The sequence below is a fragment of the Rattus norvegicus genome, chromosome 20 (genome assembly GCF_021556685.1).
Source record: "Rattus norvegicus strain SHRSP/BbbUtx chromosome 20, alternate assembly SHRSP_T2T, whole genome shotgun sequence".
Lineage (NCBI taxonomy): Eukaryota > Metazoa > Chordata > Mammalia > Rodentia > Muridae > Rattus > Rattus norvegicus.
Genome location: NC_141553.1, coordinates 2,702,017 through 2,724,842, shown reverse-complemented (window position 1 = coordinate 2,724,842; position 22,826 = coordinate 2,702,017). Strand labels below are relative to the sequence as shown.

At 49.6% G+C, this 22,826-nt stretch overlaps 3 pseudogenes; 2 read left to right on the top strand and 1 right to left on the bottom strand.

Annotated features, from left to right (window-relative positions):
* On the top strand, positions 346–2,588 carry Rcrg1-ps4 (Riken clone 5830469G19 related pseudogene 4; annotated as a pseudogene).
* On the top strand, positions 7,101–7,873 carry LOC147998445 (proteasome assembly chaperone 2 pseudogene; annotated as a pseudogene).
* A 13,718-nt stretch (positions 7,874–21,591) lies between these two features.
* On the bottom strand, positions 21,592–22,297 carry LOC147998444 (alpha/beta hydrolase domain-containing protein 17C pseudogene; annotated as a pseudogene).
* Between the last annotated feature and the right edge of the window lie 529 nt (positions 22,298–22,826).

Below are 22,826 nucleotides of genomic sequence, written 5' to 3'. Positions count from 1 at the left end.
CCCGAGTGCCCGCGCTTTCGGCGCTCCGCTGGCCGGGTCGGGGCCCGCCGGGAGTGCCGCGCGCCCCCTGTGCTGGCCTGGCCAGGGCGTGGCCCGGCCGCGCTCGCCTGGCGGGGACCGGGCTCGCTCCACGCGCCCGCGCTCCTTGGCGGGTGCGGGTGCGGGTGCGGGGCCGGCCCCGCGCGCTTGCGACCCCCTTGCTCGCCTGGCCGTGGCCCGTGGACGGAGGGCTCTGAGCTCAGGCTGGCGTGGAGTTCTGGCAGCAGCCTGGACTGTCTGTGCAGAGGGGCGCTTCTCGCTCACGGTGCTGCCTGCTGTCATTGCCCAGACCCCAGCTCCCCAGAGAAAGCACCTAAGAAATCATCATAAATATCGATAAAAAAGTGCCACAGTTCACTTCTGTCCTCGAATTTGTCTCGAAGCATACTGTGACCAATCTACCATCCTCATAGACATTCAGAGACTGCTTCAGTTTGGAGTCGCTATTGCTGGATTTGTCTATGGTCTTTACTTCTTTCCCTGCTCTGTGTTACTGAGCAAGAAGGCCAGCTTGGCGGCGGTGCGGCTGGGACGAAGAAGGCAGCAGAAGAGCCAGCACAGCTCGCTCAGGAAGAAGCCGTCCACCTGGGGCCCGGCTTGGGCGACCGGGCAGCCACGGGCGGGAGGGAAGTGCAGGGATCGCAGAGGGAGAGGGCGGAGAACCGGAGGCCCGCCGAGGAGTCCCAGGATCCTGCCTCCGCGGCTTGAGGGGTGAGTCAAACTCCGCCCCGCCTTCCCAGCGACCTGAGGCTACAGAACTCGCGGGTTCACCACAGAGAAGCACGCGGGAGCGACTGTCTTGGACAGAACCTGTTTTCAAGAGCTGGTCTAGGGCACGTTAGAAGATCTAGTGTTCTCCATGGAGCAGAGCATCTTCTTCTTGGTAAGCAGACCTGGGGGCTATATTGGTGGGAAAGCCAGGAAAGGACAGTTTGGGGAGGAGACAGGTCAAAGTCCCATCCAGCCAAGTTCTCAAGTGAAATTTTCCTAGTGGAGACCAGCATTTCTTTTCTGCAATCACCCTTAGTAGCAGGGCTCAGCTCTCATACCCTTGCCTTTTCTTGTCCTGGAGATCTGAACCGCATTGCAGGACCCTCCCTTCCTATACCTTGGGCACTCTTAGTATAATGGGTGATCCTTTAAGGTCAATCTTTCAGGGTACTACGTACCTCCTCGTCTATCTTAAAAGCCATCTGTTTAGTTTTCAATTGCAAACTGCTGTATGAAAGACTTTGTGGTGAGGTCTATGCAATAGATAGGATACTGAGTGATCATGGTGCTCTCCAATGTCCCCTGTGGTAGAGCAGACACCTGCTCCTTCTTTCCCAGTACTCTGCCTTGGCTTTAAGAACTTCCTTCTCCGTGATTAATGGATGCTTTCCTAACTTGATTTTTCTTTCTGCCCTTAGGACATTTCTCCCTTCAGGCTGAGAATTCTTTGGTCCTTTTCCAGTACTAGGCTTTGGGAGACTGCAGCCATTATGGCTGGCACAGGAGTCTTGGGAGCTGCAGCCCTCTGGCTGTACTGGGTAGGTAACCCTCTTATATTTTCTTCCACATCTAAGGGAGAGAAAGGAAAGGAACAGGGGCGTGCTGAGGACAGTGTGCAATGGTGGTGAAGGGTATGTGGGGTGGAAAAGTTGACTGCAAGTTGAATTCTCAGGCATTTTGTCACTGTGTTAGAAATGCGTCCTTATGAGAGTAAGAGAGGAGGTCGCCCAGGCCCCCTTCTTGTTATTTTCAAATATATACTTTTGTTTTTAAGATTTATTTTATGTGAACGCGTTGCACATAATAATTACCAACCAGGCACGTGGCAGCTTGTGCTATCTGCCAGTCTGTAACTTTTGTCCCTCTGGAAGCGGCTGTAGCGGCAGAACGGACCGCACAGTGGCGAAAGGGGCAGCGACCGGTCGAGGACACAGTGGCAGTCACTGGTAGCAGAAGCGAGCCTGACTCTGGTAGCCAGAGAAGCAGCAAGCCAGACACTTGGACAGGAGGTGCCACTTGCGACCCGATGCCGCTCGGCCTTCGCTGAGCCCAGTCCCGCCAAGCCCGGTTCCTGGCCGCGGTCTGGCCCGCGCAGCAGTCCGCGCGGGAAACGGGGACCGGATGTGGTGCCTGCGATCAGAGCTCAGGCTAGGGTGGAGTCGTGCGGACCAGCTGACTGTGGAGGGAGGCGCGTCCTAGCTCCCGCCTCTGCCCGCTATCAGTGTCCAATCCCCAGCATTCCAGGCCACAGTTTACTTCTGTCCTTGGATTTGTCAGGGAGAATAAAGTGACTAATGTAGCATCACCATAGGCGTTCAGCGAGTGCTTCAGGTTTCAGGAGTCGCTATTGCTGGATTTGTCTATGGTCTTTACTTCTTTCCCAGCTCTGTGTTACTGAGCACTTTCGGACAGGACATGAGGGAAGTTCTGCCTTGTTAGTTCGCAAGAGGAGACTAAGACTACAGAAGAACTCACGTTACCAGAGTTTTGTTTTCTGATCCTGACATTTTTAGTTTCAGATCGGATGACAGGAACGAACAGTTAATGTACCTTTTCTATGGGGGTTGCCAAAGTAATTCTTCGGTTTCATATGATTAATTGTACTTTTACAAATTCCAGAGAGGCTTTTGTAGTTGAGGTTTGGTCCCAAACTCTTCAGAACAGGCTGGCTTTGAACTCTGATGCTCCTGTCTTAGTCTTCCAAGTGTTAAAGTATAGTGTGTAAGTAGGCTGAAGTGTGGTTCGAGAAGAAGAGTAGTTGGTACAGACTTTATATCTAATGATACAAGCATAGAAGGTCAGTAGAACTGAGGAAGGAAGCTAAGCCTGGTGCCACAGGTTTGTGACCTCAGCTACTTGGGGGTCAGAGGTCAGAGGATGGAAGATGGCAAGGGCAGTTTGTGGAACTTTGTGACACCTTAATCTCACAATAGTCAAAGGGGTTTCCAGATAAAGCTCAGTGGTAGAGCACTGCCTCAAATAAAGATGTACTCCTTTAATTCCCAGTGCTCCTATTACCAAAAAATGTTGGGAATAAGGAAAGTTAAACAGGAGGTGGCTCTTTGTGATAATGGGTATAGAATTATAATGAAATTCAATGTAAGACTTGAAGCTAGAGAATTTACAAACACACACACACACACACACACATATGTATGTATATATATATATATATATATATATATATATAGTGGTTAGGGGGGCCACATCTAATTCTCTATATTCTCAGAGGACCCCTTTTTTCTGAAATTAGCAGGTTCTGCTGGAGAAGCAATATTGTCCTTCCCTGGGAGGCTGGAGTAGATAGTAGTAAATGCCATGGTCCTACAGGTGGTTTTAAACTATTCACTTAGTTCTCATAGCCACCAAGCTGGAGGATGTCCTTGATGGCATTTGGTTGGCAGTGGTTATCGGAGGCTCCTGTGTGCTAGGCACTAGGGATGTGGTGCTGTGACCCTGTAGTTCACTGGGGGATGAAGAGGCCCAGGAGCAGCGGGCACTTTGTTCAGTAGCTTGTCCCAGGTCACACAGATACTAAGAATTGGATTAAAAATTAAGGTCATCTAAGAAGAAGGAAGACTGAAATGTGGATGCTTCAGTGCTGCTTAGAAGGGAGAACAAAATACTAATGGAAGGAAATATAGGGACAAAGAGTGGAGCAGGGATTGAAGGAAGGTCACCCAGAGTCTGCAGCCCCGGGATCCATCCCATATGCAGACACCAAACCCAGTCACTATTGCTGATGCCAAAAAGTGCTTGCTGACAGGAGCCTGAAGTGCATGTCTCCTGAGAGGCTTTGCCAGAGCCTTACTGACACAGAGGAGGATGCCTGAAGCTAACCATTGTACTGAGCAGGGTGAAGCCAATGGAGGAGTCAGAGAAAGGATCAAAGGAGTTGAAGGTTTTTGCAATCCCATAGGAAGAACAACATCAACCAAACAGACCCCACCCCCACCAGAGCTCCCAGGGACTAAACCACCAATGCAAAAGCACACATAGAGGGTACAATGGTCCAAGACTCCTATGTAGCAAAGGATGGCACTGCCTGTCATCATTAGGAGGAGAAGTCCTTGTTCCAGTGAAGAAAAATTCCAGGGTGTTGATGTGGGAGTGGGTGGGTGGGAGTTGGAGCACCTTCATAGATGCAGGAGGAGAGGGAGGGGAATGATTGGGGTGGAAAATGGATTAACATTTGAAATGTAAGTACATAAAGTATCCAATGAAAAATTAAGGTAAAAAATTTAAAAGCACACTGCAAACTAATGCTGGCTCCACTCCAGTATGCAGTCTCCCCTCCTCATTGGATCTGTAAACCATGTGTTTTTTTTTATAGTTCCATTTGTCTGCCTCTGAATGGCTTTTATGTTCCCACCCTTGTGCCCCATGTGGGTAGCTGTCACCAGTCAGCAGAAACCCAGCAATTTCAAAACTCTAGAGGCTTCCAATTTACCAGTCAGATTTATGTCAATAATTACTCAACCCCCAAAATGTCCACCCAAAGGACTGAAAACTCACTTGATATAAGCACAAGCTGCACTTGTGGATGGGGCAAATCATTCTATCTTATACTGTCCTTCTGCAGGAAATGTTCATGGTTTACAATATTGAAATTTCTACCTGATTTTCAGGGAAGAATTGGAAACCAGGATCATCCCGTGAGCTGGAACTACTGAGGCTGCAAGAAGAGGATCCAATCCAAGGGCACAGCAGCCCTGCTGATGAACACAGAGACTAAATGATCCCCACAGGTTCCCCAGCAGCTGTGGACAAAACCATCAGAGGCTGCAGATGACTGCTGGGCTGAATGCAAAACTCTGTCAGGGGCGACCAAGCAGTGGTGGGACAAGCATCCTCAGGGATCATGGGCCTCAGTGTCAGTCCATGGGCTATGGGTAGATCACATGGCCTTCATATACTGGGAAATCAGATGCAGGAAAGTTTCCTTTTGAGGAGTGAGGGTGCAGTGGTTCTCAAAACAGGGTTTTTCTCCCTGGCTCTCCTGGATGCCCTGTGTGGATCAGGTTGGCTTCAAATTCAGAGGCACCTGCCTGTGCATCCTGAGTGCCAGTATTAAATGTGTGTGTGCCAAGATGCCTTGCTAGGGAACCCTCATTTTTATTATAGACATGGTCATTGTCCTCTACTCCTTGTCCTGAATACCGAATAAATTCTTAAGATGTCTGAATGTGCTGGCAGTTCTGTTTGTCTGTGGGAGGGGAGTAGTTGGACAATAAGAAGAAATAGAAGGGACACGAAGAGAAAGACTGGAGGTCAGAGAGTAGGACACAGAGAGGAGGGAAGCAGAGTGGCTAGGAACAGAGTGGAGGGTTGGAGAGTAGAGGGGGCAGAGTGGAGGGCAGTAGAGTGGAGGGGAGCAGAGTGGGGAAGAGAAGAGTGAAGGAGAGTGGAGGGGAGCAGAGTGGAGGGGAGCAGAGTGGAGGGGAGCAGAGTGACCTGTAGGAGAGTGGGTGAGTCATCTCCATACCTTTGGTTCCTGTCCTAGTCTGACCCTCCCACTCTCTACTTTCTATCTTTTGACCTCCTGCCTTCCTCTCAAAGGGACACAAGTTAGCATCCTGATTTCCTCAGTTCTCTCTCTCCAGGTGATTCCCTTTCTCCCAGGTATTTACCAAGTTCCCAGAGAAGCTCTCAGGATCCTGGGATCTGTTTTCTTCCTTCTTCCCTCCTTCCTTCCTTCCTTCCTCCCTTCCTTTCTTTTTTTTTTTAAGATTTATTTTATTTATTATATATAAGTACACAGTAGCTGTCTCCAGATACACCAGAAGGGGGCATCAGATCTCTTTACAGATGGTTGTGAGCCACCATGTGGTTGCTGGGAATTGAACTCATGACCTCTGGAAGAGCAGTCGGGTGCTCTTAACCGCTGAGCCATCTCTCCAGCCCCTCCCTTCCTTTCTTTTTACTTCCTCTCTTTTTCTTCCTCCCCTTCTTTCTTTCTTTTTTCTTCCTTTCTTTCTTTTTTCTTTTTTTTCTTTTTCTTTCTTTCTTTCTTTCTTTCTTTCTTTCTTTCTTTTTTTTTTTTTGGAGCTGGGCACCGAACCCAGGGCCTTGCGCTTCTTAGGCAAGCGCTCTACCACTGAGCTAAATCCCCAACCCCTTCTTTCTCTTTTCTTATCCATGCTTCCTTTATTCCATTACCAACCGCCATGCCACATCCAGGCAACAGCACACAAACTGTTAACCAAGGCAATCCAGTTGTACAAGGATGTGACGCTTACAGTACATTTGAGGCTTTTAAATTTGAAAAAAGAAAACTAAAATAAGACCAAAGGACCCCAAACGTAACCCCGAAACCAATACAAGCGGTGTAGTGATTTCACCATTTCCTTTCTGATGTTCACCTGGCACAGCTCAGTGTCAAAACCCGAATACCTCCTCAGCTAAGAGATCAGCTTTGGGTAATTTAGTTACCTAAATTCTTCAAAGCAGAAACTTGGAATTTTTACTTGGAAACATCATAAAAATTTTAATAATAAAACACAGGAATAAAAACATATTAACAAAATGTGTTCAATCATTTACAATACAAACAAGGAACTTGCAGTCTGTTGTTATAGCCTGACAAAAGAAATCTGTGCACAATGTACTTGCAAATGTGTACAGGGCTTTAAGAAAGCCGACCAGGAGGACTTTACAGAAGGACAGCTGGCCAGGCTCTAGTAGAGAAGAAAATCAAAATATTAAAACTCTGGCTAAGGCTGGAGAGATGGCTCAGTGGTTAAGAGCACTGACTGCTCTTCCATAGGTCCTGAGTTTAAATCCCAGCAACCACAGGTGGCTCACAACCATCTGTAATGAGATCCGATGCCCTTGATGCCCTCCTCTGGTGTGTCTGAAGACATCGACAGTGTACTCATAGACATTAAATAAATAAATTAACAAAAAGATTTATTTAAAACTCTTGGCTAGAAATAAATTTACACTTAAAAATATACCCCAGTTTCCTGTTCTTTAAGAATATCAAAGTTGTGGACTTCCGCCTTCTATCCCAAGAAGGTATCCGAGCTGTCCGGGACAGTGCTCCAGCTTCTCTTATGCCCACTGCAGTCATGTTCATTCCCTTCGAGGAGTCTGTCCCCGACCAAACGAACTTTACACTCCTGATGCCAGCAGTATCCGTTGGAAATGTTGGCCAGCTTGCAACAGATCTGATTATTTCTACACTGAACATGTCTAAGATTGGGTATTTCTATACTGACTGCCTGGTGCCAATGGTTGGGAACAATCCCTATGCAACTGAAGAAGAAAACTCAGTATAGATACTGAAGTGTATCCCTTACTGTCAACGAAGCTCGTGGTGCTTCAGCTCAGGTCCATCTTCATTAAATATAAATCCAAGTCATTCAGTGAAAAACTCTTGGCCTGGGCGAGAACTAGTGGCTGTGCCAGGATCATCTCCAGCAGCCATTCATATCACCATACCGATGTACAACTCCGCCGTACTCCCTTCCGGACTCCTCTTACACCGTGTTTGCAAAAGAGTGTTCCAAATAAAATAAAGAGCCTAAACTGGCTAGAAATGGAAGAGAGTCGGTGCATCCCCGAGATGAGTGATTCTGAGTTCTGCATTCGCATTCCCGGAGGTGGAATCACAAAAACACTCTATGAGGAAAGCTATTGTAAAGAAATCCAAATGGCAGTTCTGCTGAAATTTGTTTCAGAAGGGGACAATATCCCAGATGCAGTCAGCCTTGTGGAGTACCTTAATGAATGGCTTCAGATAACCAAACCAAGTAGCCCCACTGCCTCTGCTTTGACATGGAAGATCCCCAGTTCTTGGTGGCTGCTCCTTGGCCGTGGACTTCCTCCCACACTGTTCTGATCTGTTTTCAGCTTTCTCCCTCGCCCTGCAGAGATCACAAAACCGGCTGTTGGGTGTGTGCTGTACAGAATTTTTTGCTGCCCCGGGGTGTGTTATAAGTGCTACAGTAAAACCTCGAAGAAAAGAGGTTGTAAAGGTTGTTATGCTTGTTATATACAATAAATGTAAATACTGTACAATAAATTATATTTCCTAAGCAAAAAAAAAATCAAAGTTGTATTTAAATGGTAACAGTTGATGAAGCTGTTAGTGATGGTTCCAGGAAATAATTTTTCATGTGTGGAAGAAGACTTGTGAGTTAGCAGGAGTGAATGGAGGATTTCTCACCCTTTTCCGGTTACACTACCATAGCTTCACAAAGGAATCTCACCCTTGGCTCTGGCAACCGACTGGCAGGAAGTGCATGGAGCGCACTCCAAAGGGGAATCCCCAAGCGGCTCTGTGAGGCTGAAGTGGGCGGGACAAACTGCCACCAGGCCTTGAGGCTACTTAACTCAGGCGCCACGCAGAGAAGCACAGAACAGCGACGGTCGTGGACGGAACCCGTTTTCAAGAGCTGTTCTAGAGCAGGTTGGAAGATCTAGTTTTCACCAGGGAGCAGAGCCTTTTCTTCATGGTAAGCAGACCTGGGGTCTATATCAGGTGGGAAAGCCACGACAAGAGAGTTTGGAGAGGAGACAGATCAAAGTCCCACGCAGCTAAGTTCTCAAGTGAATGTTTCCTAGTGGAGGTCAGCATTTCTTTTCTGCAATCACCCTTCATTGCAGGTCTCAGCTCTCATACCCTTGCCTTTTCTTGTCCTGGAGACCTGAGGCTCCTTGCAGGACCCTCACTTCCTATACAGAAGACACCATGGACACCCATAGTAACGTGGGTGGTCCTCTGAGGCCAATCATGAAGGGTCCCTCATACCTCATGTCTATTTTAACTCTTCAGATTTCAATTGCAAAGTGCCCTATGAAAGTCCTTGTGGGGAGGTCTATGCAATGGATATGATATTGAGTGATCATGGTGGCCTCCACTGTCCCTCTGGTAAAGCAGACGCCTGCTCCTTCCTTCCTTCCCTGTACTCTGCCTTGGCTTTAATAACTTCCTTCTCTGTGAAGCAAGGGATGCTTTCCTAACTCTTGATTTTTCTTTCTGCCCTTAGGATATTTCTCCCTTCAGGCTGAGAATTCTTTGGTCCTCTTCCAGTCCTAGGCTTTGGGAGACTGCAGCCATTGTGGTTGGCACAGGAGTGTTGGGAGCTGCAGGTCTTTGGCTGCGCTGGGTATGTAGCCCTCTTACCTTGTCTTCCGCATCTAAGGGAGAAAAGGAAAAAGAGAGGGGCGTGCTGAGGACAGTGTGTAATGGTGGTGAAGGCTAGGGTGGGTGGAAAAGTTGACCTCAAGGTGAATTCGCAGGTATTTTGTCGCTGTCTTAGAAATGAATCCTTACAAGGGTAAGAGAGGCCGACGAGGCCCCGCTTCCTTTTATATTCAAATATATATATATATATATATATATATATATATATATATATTTAAGATGTATTTCATGTGAACGTGTTGCATGTAATAATTAACAAACAGGTGCGAGGTGGCATTTGCGATGTCAGGCTGTAACTGTTGTCCTTCTGGAAGAGGCTGCAGGAGCAGCAAGGGACAGCGCAGAGAGCAAGGCGCAGTCAGGTTGCAATGCCTGCCCTAGTGGCAGCAGGGGCGGAGACGGGACGGGGGCGCGGTGGCGGTCGCGGAGGCAGAAGCAAACCTTATTCTGGTCCTTGAAGTAGCAGCAAGCCAGACTCTCTAAAGGGATGCTCCACCTGCGCCACGCTCCTCCCCCTACTCCCGGCACCCCCACCCCCGCCCAGCCCCCTGGCTGGGGTCTCCAACCAGCTCAGGTCGCTGAGGGCCTCGCCCTGCCTTACAGGCCTGCTCCCAACCGGACTCATCCTGCGGACCGGCGCTTGCCAGGCCGGACGGGCCGGGCGGGCCCCCCCACCCCTCCCGCGCTCGCCTGGCCAGCCCCTGGCGGCGCCCGCTTCTCCTGCGCTCCCTAACCCGCACTGGCCAGGACCGGCCGGGCGAGGCCCGCTCCACCCACACCCCCCGGACGCCCTCCCAGGCTATCCTGGCCGGTCCCTGCGGTGCCCGACCCCCTGCCCCGCGCTCGCCTGGCCGGGCCAAGCCGGGCCGGCGCCCCTTCCGCCCTCCCTAGCCTGCGCCTCCCCGGCGGGGCCCGCCCCCGCCCCCCAAGCCCGGGAGCTCTCCTGGCGGGGCTGGGCGGGGCCCGCCCCCACGTGCTCGCCTGGCCGGTCACTGCGGGGCCCGATGCCCCTCTCAAGTCCCCGCGCTCGCCTGGCCCGGCTGAGCGGGAATGCTCCCCTCGCGCTACCCCACCCGCGCAGGCCTGGACCGGCCCGTCTGGGCCCGCTCCACCCCCCCCCCCCGCTCTCCTGGCCGGTCCCTGCGGGCCCCCCCCCAGGACCGCGTGCTCGCCTGGACCGACCCGTTGGGGCCCGACTCCCCCCCCCCGCTCCCATTGCTCCCCCCCCACCCCGTGCTCGCCTGGCAGGGCTGGGTGGGGCCCGACACCCATCTTCCCCCCACCCCCACACCCGCCTGGACGCCCGCGGTGGCTTTGGAGCTCAGGCTGGGGTGGAGTCTTGGCAGCAGCCAGGATTATCTGTCCAGAGAGGAGCTTCTCACTCCCTGTCCAGACCCCAGCTCCCCAGAGTAAGCACCTAAGAAATCGTCATAAATTTCGATAAAAAAGTGCCACAGTTCACTTCTGTCCTCGAATTTGTCTCGAGGTATACTGTGACTAATCTACCATCATCATAGACATTCAGAGACTGCTTCAGTTTGGAGTCGCTATTGCTGGATTAGTCTATGGTCTTTACTTCTTTCCCGGCTCTGTGTTACTGAGCAGTTTCAGACAGGACATGAGAGAAGTTCAGCCTTTTTAGTTCGCAAGAGGAGGCTAAGACTACAGAAGATCTCACAGTATCAGGGTTTTGTTTACTATCTTGACATTTTTAGTTTCAGAGCGGATGACAGGATAATGTACCTTTTCCACGAGGGTTGTCGAAGCACCTGTTTGGTTTCATTTCTTTAATTGTACTTTTAGAAATGCCAAATAGGTTCTTGTAGTTCAGTTACGGTCTCAAAGTCAACAGAACAGGCTGACATTGAACTCTGATTCTCCTGTCTTAGTCTTCCAAGTGTTAAAAGTATAGGTGTGTGAGTAGGCTGAAGTGGGGTTCCAGATGAAGAGTAGTTGGTACAGAGTTTATATCTGATGACACAACATAGAAGGTCAGTAGAACTGAGGAAGGAAGCTGACCCTGGTGCCACAGTCTGTGACCTCAGCTACTTGGGGGTCAGAGGTCAGAGGGTGGAAGATGCCAAGGGCAGTTTGTGGAACTTTGTGACACCTTAATCTCACAATAGTCAAAGGGGTTTCCAGATATAGATCCGTGGTTTGCTCTGCCTCATGTAAAGAAGGACTCCTTTAATTCCTAGTGCTCATACTACCAAAAAATGTTGGGAATGAGGAAAGTTGAACAGGAGGTGGTTCTTTGTGATAATGGGTATAGAATTACAACAAAATTCAATATAAGACTTGAAGCTAGAAAATTTACATACATGTAACAGTTGTTTTGGGGACCAGGTCTAATCCTATAGCATGGCCTGCAACTTAACTGTTGGCCTGGCATTTGTGGTGTTCTTGCTGTGGCTTCCCAAGAGCTAGCATGGCAGACAAGACCCCCACTAAGCTTGGGTCGAATTTAATGGTGCATCCACAATGGGTCCTTTTACTCAGACATTAGCTTGCTGTCCTTGAGAAGCAGTATTGTCCTTCCCTGGGAGGCTGGAGTAGATAGTAGTAAATGCCATGGTCCTACAGGTGTTTTTAAACTATCCACTTAGTTCTCACAGCCACCAAGCTGGAGGATGTCCTGGCTGGCATTTGGTTGGCAGTGGTTATCAGATGGTTCTGTGTGCTAGGCACTAGGGATGTGGTGCTGTGACCCTGGACTTCACTGTGGGATTAGAGGCCCATGAGCAGCGGGCACTTTGTTCAGTAGCTTGTCCCAGGTCACACAGATACTAAGAATTCGATAAAAAGTTAAGGTAAAAAAAATTAAAAAAAAAAAGAACCAATCCAAACTAATGCTGGCTAAAGTGCAGTCCCCCCTCTTCATTAGATCTACAAACCATGGTTTTTCTCAGTCCCATTTGCCTGCCTCTGAATGGCTTTTATGGTCCCAGCCATGTGCCCACTGTGGGTAGCTGTCACGAATCAGCAGAAACCCAGCAAATTCAAAACTCTAGAGGCTTCCAATTTATCAGTCAGATTTATATCAGTAATTATTCAACCCCCAAAATGCCCACTCAAAGAACTCAAAACTCACTTGACATAAACACCAGGTGTACTCCTGGATGGGGCAAATGTGCTATATTATTCTATTCTTCTTCTGTAATATTCATAGCCACCTGTGGCTACTTCAAGTCAAGTGGATCCTTCTTCCCCATCTTCTCTCAGCCCTGTGTCTTCTCTGTCTCTCTGTCCCATCTCTAAAACTGTCAGCCTGCCTTCCTTTTCCACTGCCCAATCTCAGGCTCTAGCCTTCTGTTTTACCTGACATCATCATCATATAGAGAGCAATCCACATATGCATATATTTATTTTATGTATATGAGTATACTGTCTTCTTGCACACCAAAATAGGGCATAGGATCCCATTACAGATGCTAGTGAGTCACCAGGTGGGTGCTGGAAATTGAAATCAAGACCTCTGGAAGAGCAGACAGTGCTCTCAGCCATCTCTCCAGCCTGGGCAACTCACTCTTGGTAATTCCTCCAGGTGTGCCCGCAGGCTACTTCCCTAGGCTACTCTGGATACTGTCAAGTGGGAGATCAATTCTGACCAGCACAGTCTACATTTAACATTGAACTGAGTAAATAATTTCTTCAATCCTGTTATATTTTCTGAAGGTCAATTTCTGCCTTTCCGTTTGGCTAGACTCTTTGTCCTTGGCTGAACATGTTTCACTGTCAGCCTCTTTGTTACCTCCCCCTGCTTTCCTGGTGAGCCTGTTCACTCTCTCATGGCTCCAGGCAACACCTCCATCCATCTCTAATCTTTATTTTTCTATTCACAGCTTTGTAGAAAAATCCCTCAATTACCATAAAACATCCTAGGTTAATAGGATAACTGTGTTAGAAACAGGAAATGTTCATGGTTTACAATATTGAAATTTCTTCCTGATTTTCAGGGGAGAATTGGAAAACCAGGATCATCCCGTGAGCTGGAACCACTGAGGCTGCCAGAAGAGGATCCAATCCAAGGGCACAGCAGCCCTCCTGATGAACACAGAGACTAAATGATCCCCACAGATTCCCCAGCAGCTCTGGACAAAACCATCAGAGGCTGCAGATGACTGCTGGGCTGAATGCAAAACTCTGTCAGGGGTGATCAAGCAGTGGTGTGGCAAGCATCCCCAGGGATCATGGGCCTCAGTGTCATTCCATGGGCCATGGGTAGATCAGATGGCCTTCATATACTGGGAAATGAGATGCAGGAAAGTTTCCATTTAAGGGATGAGGGTCTGGGTCTCAAAACAGGGATTTTCACCCTGGCTATCCTAGAACTGAAATTTACAGGCATCTGCCTGTGCATCCTGAGTGCCAGGATTAAACATGTGTGCCAGGGTGCCTGGCTAGGGTTCACTCATTTTTATCAGTACATGGTCCTTCTCCTCTGCACCATGTCCTGAAAATACAGAATAAATTCTTAAAATATCTGAATGTGCTGGCAATTCTGTTTGCCTGTTTGTGTGTGTGTGTGTGTGTATGTGTGTGTGTGTGTGTGTGTGTGTGTGTGTGTGTGTGTGTGTGTGTAGTTGGAAGTAAGAGGAAATAGAAGGGAGGCAAAGAGAAGGACTGGAGGGGAGAGAATAGGACACAGATGGAGGGAAGCAGAGTGTCTGGGAGCACAGTGGAGGGGAGGAGAGTGCAGGGGAACAGGGTTGAGGGGAGCAGAGTGGATGGAGCAGAGTGGAGGGGGCAGAGTGGCTCAGAGAAGAGTAGAGGGGTGCATAGTGGAGGGGTGGATAGTGGAGGGGAGCAGAGTGGAGGGAGCAGAGTGGAGGGGGCAGAGTGGCTCAGAGAGGAGTAGAGGGATGCACAGTGGAGGAGTGCATCATGGAGGGGAGCAGAGTGGAGTGGAGCAGAGTGGAGGGGCACAGTGGAGGTGAGCTTAATGACTGTTAGAACATTGGTTGAGTCATGCCCAAAACTTCTGTTTCTTTCCTAGTCTGACTCTCCCACTCTCTACTTTCTATACTTTGTGTTCCTGCCTTCCTCTCATAAGCACACAAGTTAGGGTCCTGTTTCTAATCCTCTCTCACTCCTGGTGATCTCCTTTCTCCCCTGTATTTACCAAGCTCCCAGAGCTGCTCCCAGTAGCCTGGAAATCTTCCAAAGCAGATGAACTCCTGAAGCTTTGTGCTGCCCAGGTGCCTGGGATCCCAGCACAAAGAACTAACTGCAATGAATCAGGATCATCATCTGTAACACGTGTGGGGTGCTGGAGTTTAAGCAGGGATGGGGCATTTCTCAGTTCCCCTCACTAGACTGACTTACATGCCCCACACTACACTTGCCTGTTAGTATAGATGGGTGGGATTGATGGGTGATGGGTGAGCAGGGTGTGGTCGCACCTCCTAGCCAGGGACACTCTCTCTGTGGTCACTACTGTCAGAACATAATAGGTGGACCAAAAGCTGGAGGTGGGTGGTTTTGTTTGAGCCCCTCCAAGGGATGCAGGGTTTCTCTTGTGGACACAAACCCAGTCTCTGATGTGAGCCTTGCCCTGGGGTGTGCAGGTGCTTAACAGATACATTAGCGAGAGGTTCTGATGATCAACATAGAGGGGAGGGGATGAGGTTACCCCTCTTTTAAACCTTCTTTCTGACCTGGTTCCAGATACATAGGAGGTGACTTAAATCAGCATGGAGAAGTCACATCCCCTCACTAGAGAAACCACTGTCCTGCTGCCCCTGTGCTGTGTGTGCACCATCAAAAAACTTTCAAGGAATTTCCAAAACAAAAAATCGCACAGTTTTAGCTTCAAGATGTTGAGCAGCAGAGAAATCTCCACAGAATCGGGGACAATCTGAGGCCAGTGGGAAAGTTCCACCTCACATCTACAGGGACAGAGACCTCACTCTTGCATAAGTGGTTAGTTTCCTGAGTAACTGTTAAAATAAGCTACCTGTGCATCTCAACCACCCAGTGACAATGAAACTCCACTTGACCCCAACTGTCCCCCACCCTGCACCCCCTCTTGTTCAGAATGTTTAACTGACTGACTACCAGCTGCTGTGCCCACCATTAGTAGCCTGCCTAAGTTCCCTGCCTAGTTACCAGTGTGCTCCAATTGTTTGAAAGGTGTATAACTCCATTAGAGTCTGCTCAGGGTCCTACCCCCCACCCTCCGCCCAAGGGAGTCAACCCTAACTTGTTGGATTTAAGTTCCCCTTGCAATTGCATCTATTGCTGCCTCAGTGAGTCTCACTCAAGGGGTCCCGGACAGGGTTCAATTTGGAACTCACACAGACAGAATAAGCAGTTGAAGAAAACTGCTGAATGTGGGAAGGAAACACATGTAGGCTACAGTTGGGGAAGTCTCTCTGGGCCTGCAGATCTTCCTCTACTCAGTCCTAAGTCCTCCTTACCAATAGTCAATCAACAGTCAAGAGAACTGAAGGGCAGGGAGGGTATGGCTAACAGGCCAGACTGTTGTCAGGTTGGCCTGGGGTGGAGAGGCTGTGGGCTCATTCCTGAGGATAGTGTCTTGCCTCAAGCCATCCTTCTGAGGACTCCTTCCCCCTTTTCACTCAGCTATAGCCAGACTCCTTTCTGTGCCCACACTACTCCTGAACATTAGCATATAGGATGGGGTGGGGTGGGTGGGCAGGTGAGGGCTGATGGGGATGTGGTCCCACCACTCTTTATCCCATAAGTGTCCTAAAAGGACATTTAGAGCACAACCTGGTGCGTTTCGTTTCTGTTGTTTTCCTTTGAGTTTTTGTGTGTGAGATTACTTTGTGGTGGGGAGTGAGTGTGTGTGAGTGCATCCCACCAAGGGCTGGTGACAGCCTCAGAACAAGAGACCAGCTTCTTCCTTTCTGTGGATATCTGGGATCAAACCCAGGTCCTCAGGTGTGGTGGCCGTGCCTCCCTGGATGGCCCTCTGTATTTTTTTTATTATTTTATGTGTGTGGCTTCCCGTCAGAGATCAACAGTCAGGGGGTGAGGAACACTGCACCTTTTTCTGGGTGACAGATCCTAGTATGCAGAAGAGGAAGCAGCTCCTGTACCTAAGAAGAGCCCTCATCCTCAGGGCCACCAGGAAACCCAATGGATGGTCAGGATGGGGAACAAGTGAGGGGGCAATAACTGTACAACTGTGGGAATCATGAAGAGACAGCTAATAGGAAAAAATTACATCAAGGTTAATACAAATTGATATGTGGAAGGAACAAGCCCGTGAACGCTTTGTAAATGAAGCCACCATCTCTTTGACAAATTAAAAGAGAAATAGAAGAAGACCCACTGCCAAGTGCAGGCTGACCAATTCCGCTGTCATCTGGTTTCAGATCCAGCACTTTGAGTCGGTCCACCCCAACATCTAGTCCATCTATGAGCAGAATCTACTCCATATATGAGCAGTGTCTACTCCATCTATGAGAAGCATCTAGTCCATCTATGAGCTGCTAGATCAGGTGGAGGAGCGAGTGCTGCGGAACCAGATCCAGAAGCAGATCCTGACATGGCTGGGACTGAAGCCGCCTCCCATCTGCAGCCTGCAGTGCAGCTCCTGGGAGCCCTGGACATGCATAGAAGCTCCCTTGAGGTCGGGACAGGAGAGGAGTCTGCAGGGACCAAATGTTTCTGGAAACACCAGAGAAGGAAATGTCCAGGGAAAGATGCCTTTACAAAGTGAACTCATGAAAATGAAGGATGCATGAAGGAACAGAGCTGGGTGGCCAGGGTGGAAAGAAAAACTCAGGACAGACTGTAATGCTCTGGTCCCTGCTGAGCCAGAAGCAGCCATTCCCTGCTGCTGAGCTGCTGACTACAAAGGGCTGGTTTCAGTAGACAGGTAGGGTCTTCTCCCAGTAGGAAATTCTGCTCTGAGCCCTGGGCTCTCTTTATCTCTAACTCTCAGTAGTCTGGCCCTCCTGCCATATCCAGGAAGCCCTGGGTTCCTAATCTCTTTGTCCCTGTTGAAGCTCACCAAATGGACATTGTCCCCCTATCCTTCCCTGAACCAGGGCTCCTCCAGGACTGGCCAGTGAGGAAATACTACAGCTAGTGTGCTCCTGTGGAGTGTTACTGGTGAGTCCCAGACCTCCTCCTGGGACCCCAAGGGTATGCATCGGCCTGAAGGGGAGTACTGTGCAAGTACTGTGCATGACTGGGATCCCAGGTGGAAAAGTGTCAGATGGTGTGGTCAGAAACACAGGGGTGTGGCTTCCCCAGTAGCCACTCCCACTCTTCTATGCAGAGGCCATTTCCCTCCCCCCACCCCCTTGCACTCACAGGCACTATTCTGGTTAGGGGCCAGTGCAGTCATCCATTAGGCAGATCTTGAGATGCAGGGCAGGTTTGAATCCTGGGGGTCTGTGCAGACTTTATAACCAATGCAAACATCAATGATGGCTGTGTTTTCAAGCTCTCACTAACTGATGGGGGTGATAACAACCCCCATTATAATGCCATAATATGGGGTCATAAGTGCCAGTGCAGAAGGAGTTCACACAGTTTGGGGGTGGGGTGTGAAACTAGGTAGATGTGGAAGAGCCTGCAAGGACTACTAGATCCTAAATCACAATAGCAGACTATTTCCAGAACCCTGTGATGCTGGACAGAGCACTGGCATGTCACCCTCTCCCCACACCCTCCTTTTCTGGAATTGAGATGAGATCTACAGGAAAATCTTATTTCTTTCTCTTCTTCTTCCTTCCAATTTTTCTTTCCCTTCCTATATTATGACCCCAAACTCTGGTGTTTAAATTTTATTACATTACTTTAAGTGCATGGGCTTGTGTGTGTACATGCATGAATATGTGCATTTGTGTGTGTGAGTGTGTGTGCGTGTCTGTCTGTCTGTCTGTCTTTCTTTTTGCATGTTTTCCTATTTGTCTTCTGACTGCATCACAGATGAGGAGGTCCCAGGGAAACTTGCAGAACCTGGTTCTCTCCTTTCACTGTGTTGGTCTCAGGGATAGCATTGGTGACAAGTGCTTTCTAAACTAAGCCACTAAACTTATCTTCCAGCTCCATATATGTTTTCCTCTAGAGCTGTAGGAGTTTTCATTCAGTCACTGGAGACCAAGATCTATGTTTACCAGGACACCTGCCTTTACCATAAGGTTTAATTAGACATTCACAGTAAAAATGACTGTTGGTTGAAGCCATTGTAAGGTGATCTAGGGTTATGTGATTTCTCATGATTGGAGTGAGGGTCATTCTTGTCCACCTAAATTGTCATGCTCTTCAGAATGGTGGTATGTCTGGCCAACTCAGAACCAAGAATCCCACTCCTAACTCAACCCCTGAGCAAGGGAAAGTTTGCAGACGCTCCTGAGCCTTGACCACTTTCTATCTTAAAACCACAAACCTCAAATTAGACTAAGAAGCAGAAGAGATTAAATAGCTTTGTGGGAGACCTGGTGACCAACCGATGAGCTCTTGAATATTTCCATGCACACTTTTCAGCAGTCACTGTGATTAGCCTACACCATCTCACATGTTCTAATGAGAGTGACAAATCAAGCCTTCTGGAGTCACATCAGTCACTAAACAGTCAGTCACAGACAGCACTTGGTGCAGCACAAGTGATCTGCAGGGATCCCCGGGACCTGTTTTCTAGAGTTCTTCTAGAGCAGGTTGGAAGGATCTAGTGTTCACCATGAACCAGAGCCCTCTTCTTCCTGGTAAGCAGACCTGGGGTCTATATCAGGTGGGAAAGCCAGGACAAGACAGTTTGGGGAGGAGACAGGTCAGAGTCCCACAAAGCCAAGTTCTCAAGTGAATTTTTCCTAGTGGAGGTCAGCATTTCTTTTCTGCAATCTCCCTTGAATTAAAGGGCTGAGCTCTAATACCCTGGCCTTTTCTTTCCCGGAGATCTGAACCTCCTTGTCGGACCCTCACTTCCTATATAGAAGACACCATGGGCACCCTTAGTAACGTGTGTGGTCCTCCGAGGCCAATCAGGCAGGGTACCACATACCTCCTGTCTATTTTAAAAAGCAGGCTTTAGTTTTCAATTGCAAAGTGCTGCATGAAACTCTTTGTTGGGAGGTCTATGCAATGGGCATGATACTGAGTGATCAGGGTGACCTCCACTGTCCCTCTGGTAAGGCAGACACCTGCTCCTTCCTTCCTTCCCTGTACTCTGCCTTGGCTTTAAGAACTTCCTTCTCTGTGAAGCAAGGGATGCTTTCCTAACTCTTGATTTTTCTTTCTGCCCTTAGGATATTTCTCCCTTCAGGCTGAGAATTCTTTGGTCCTCTTCCAGTCCTAGGCTTTGGGAGACTGCAGCCATTGTGGCTGGCACAGGCGTGTTGGGAGCTACAGTCCTCTGGCTGTACTGGGTAGGTAGCCCTCTTAGCTTGTCTTCCACATCTAAGGGAGACAAGGAAAGGGAGAGGGCGTGCTGAGGGAAGTGTGTAATGGTGGTGAAGGGTCTGTTGAGTGGATAAGTTGACCTCAAGATGAATTTTCAGGCATTTTGTCACTGTCTTAGTAATGAGTCCTTACTAGAGTAAGATAGGCCGCCCAGGTCCCCCTTCTTGTTATTTTCAAATATATATGGTTTTTTAAAAAGATTTATTTTGCGTGGACGTGTTACATGTAACAATTAACAACCTGGCACGCGGCTGCATATGCGATGTGCCAGGCTGGAACTGTTGTCCCTCTGGAAAGACTGCGCACTTGGCAAGGTTCAGTCAGGTTACAAAGCTCATCGTGTTGGTGGCAGGGGCAGAGATGGGAGGAGGACGCAGTGGCGGTCCAGGAGGCAGAAGGAAGCAGGACTGTGGTCCCCACAGAAGCAGCAAGCCAGACTCTTAGACAGGAGGCGCCACCTTCTTCGCGCTGCCGCCTGGCCCGGGCTGCGGCCGGTGCGTTGCAGCGGTCCATCCGGCTCTTGTGCTGTCCGGCTCTACGGACCCGCCTGCCCTGCCGTCCCGAGCTGCGGCCGGTCAAACGATGCGGAGGGTCCAGCAGTGAGGCCCGTCCCGCGCAGCCGCCCAGGCCGAGCTCCTCAGGTCTGGCCCTGCTGACCCGCATGCGCTGCGGTGGATCCCGCTCTGTCGCCCAGTCCGCGCTTCCGACTGCGCGCGGCGGGCTGTCGCTACTGCTCTTGGGGGCAGGCTGGGGTGGCTTGTTGGCTGCCGCCCAGGTGACTGTGGAGTGAGGCGCGACTTCCCTCCCCCTCTGCCTGCAAGCAATGCCCAGTCCCCAGCTCTCAGGGGAAAGCGCCTAACAAATAAAGAAGGGCCACAGGTTGCTTCTGTCCTTGGATTTGTCAGGAAGAATAAAGTGACTAATCTAGCATCACCATAGGCATTCAGCGAATGCTTCAGTTTGGAGTCGCTATTGCTGGATTAGTCTATGGTCTTTACTTTCCCACAGCCAACTTGTCATCAGTGTCAGTGCAGAAGGACTTCACCTAGGGTGGGGGTGGGCATGAGACTAGGGAGGTGTGGAAGAGCCTGCTAGGGATACCCCATCCCAGACCCCAACAGCAGACTTGTCCAGACCCTGTGATGCTGGACAGAGCACTGGCATGTCGCCCTCTCCCCACATCTTTCTTAATCTGGAATTGAGAAGAGACCTACAGGAAAATCTTATTTCTTCATCTCCTTCCTCCTTCCTCTTCTTCTTTCCCTTCGTATAATACGACCCTTAACTGTGGCGTTTAAATTTTATTACATTACTGTATGTGCATGGGCATGTGTGCCTACATGCATGCACGTGTACATGCATGCACGTGTGCCTTTGTGTGTGTCTGAGTGTGTGTGCGTGTCTGTCAGTCAGTCAGTCAGTCTGTCCTTTTGCATGTGTTCCCAGCCATCTTGTCACTGCAGCACAAATGAGAAGGTTCAAGGGAAACTTGCAGAACCTGGTTCTCTCCTTTCACTGTGTTGGTCTCAGGGATAGCATTGGTGACAAGTGCTTTCTAAACTAAGCCACTAACCTTATCTTCCAAGCTCCATATATGTTTTCCTCTAGAGCTGTAGGGGTTTTCATTCAGTCACTGGAGACCAAGATCTATGTTTACCAAGGACAACTGCCTTTACGATAAGATTTAATTAGTCAATAACAGTAAAAATGACTGTTGTTGAAGCCATTCTAAGATGATCTAGGGTTAAGTGCATTCTCATGATTGGAGGTGAGGGTCATTCTTGCCCACACATATCGGCATGTCTTGGGTAATGGTGGCATGCCTGCCCAACTCAGCACCAGGAAATCTATGCCTAGCACACACAACTCAGTGAGTAAGGGAAAGTTTGCAGTAGCTCCTGAGCCTCGACCACTTTCTATCTTAGAATCACAAACCACAAAGTTAAAGGTAGAAGCAGAAGAGATTAAAGAGCTTTGTGGGAAATCTGGTGACCAACCAATGAGCTCTTGAATACTTCTATGCTCATTTTTCAGCAGTCACTGTGATTGTCCCACACCAAGTCACATATTCTAATGGGGGTGCCAATGCTCTGTCCATAGAGGATAATGTTCTCAGGACTCAGGCCATACCGAGTGAACAGCGCCTGCCTGGAGTTCATACCATAGTCCAAATAGTCATAAGAGAAGATGTTGCAGTTGATGCGCGAGCCCATGCGGATGTAGAAGCTACACATCTGGCCCAAGTCCAAGGCGTAGCGGAGTGAGAAGAGCAGCGTGTAGGGCGGGAGGGCGCCCAGCGCAGAAATATTCAGCCCAGCCGGCTGTCAGGGACCATGCGCGAGAAGAAGACCTCTACTGCGTCCAGTTCGCGCTGCGAGTACTGCCAGTTGGCGCGATCCTTGATGTGCAGGCTGCACACACCGGGGCCCGCACCTTCGTCGGCCAGAGCGTGGTGCGCCGCCTGGGCGGACGCGGGGGCCGCAGCGGGCGCGGGCGAGCGCTCCTCCGGAGCCAGAACTGTGTAGGTGGGTTCGGCGACAAGGTCACATTGGCGGCAGTGAGGTAGTGCGGGCTCGGACTAGAAGGGCAGCAGAAGAGCCAGCACAGCTTGCCCAGGAAGAAGCCATTTATTCTGGGGCCCTGCTCAGGGAAAGGGACGTCCGTGGGCGGGAGGGAAGTGCAGGGAGCCCAGAGGGAGAGCTCGGTGAACCAAAGGCCGGCCAAGGAGTCCGACATCCTCCACTGGCCCAGAGGGGTGAGTCAAACTGCTGCCCCTCATTCGCGGCTAGGTGAGGTATTTAACTCGGGTGCCTCACAGAGAAGCATGTGGCAGCGAAGGTGGCCGACGGAACCTGTTTTCAAGAGATGGTCTAGAGCACCTTAGAAGATCTAGAGTTCACCATGGAGCAGAGCATCTTCTTCTTGGTAAGCAGACCTGGGGTCTATATTCGTGAGAAAGCCAGGAGGAGACAGTTTGGGGAGGAGACAGCTCAAAATCCCATCCAGCCAAGTTCTCAAAAGAATGTTTCCTAGTGGAGGTCAGCATTTCTTTTCTGCAATCACCCTTCATTGCAGGGCTCAGCTCTCATACCCTTGCCTTTTCTTTTCCTGGAGATCTGAATTTCCTTGCAGGACCCTCACTTCCTATACAGTAGACTCCATGGACACCCATAACAACGTGGGTGGTCCTCTAAGGGCAATCATGCAGGGTACCACATACCTCCTGTCTATTTTAAAAACCGGTGTTCAGTTTTCAATTGCAAAG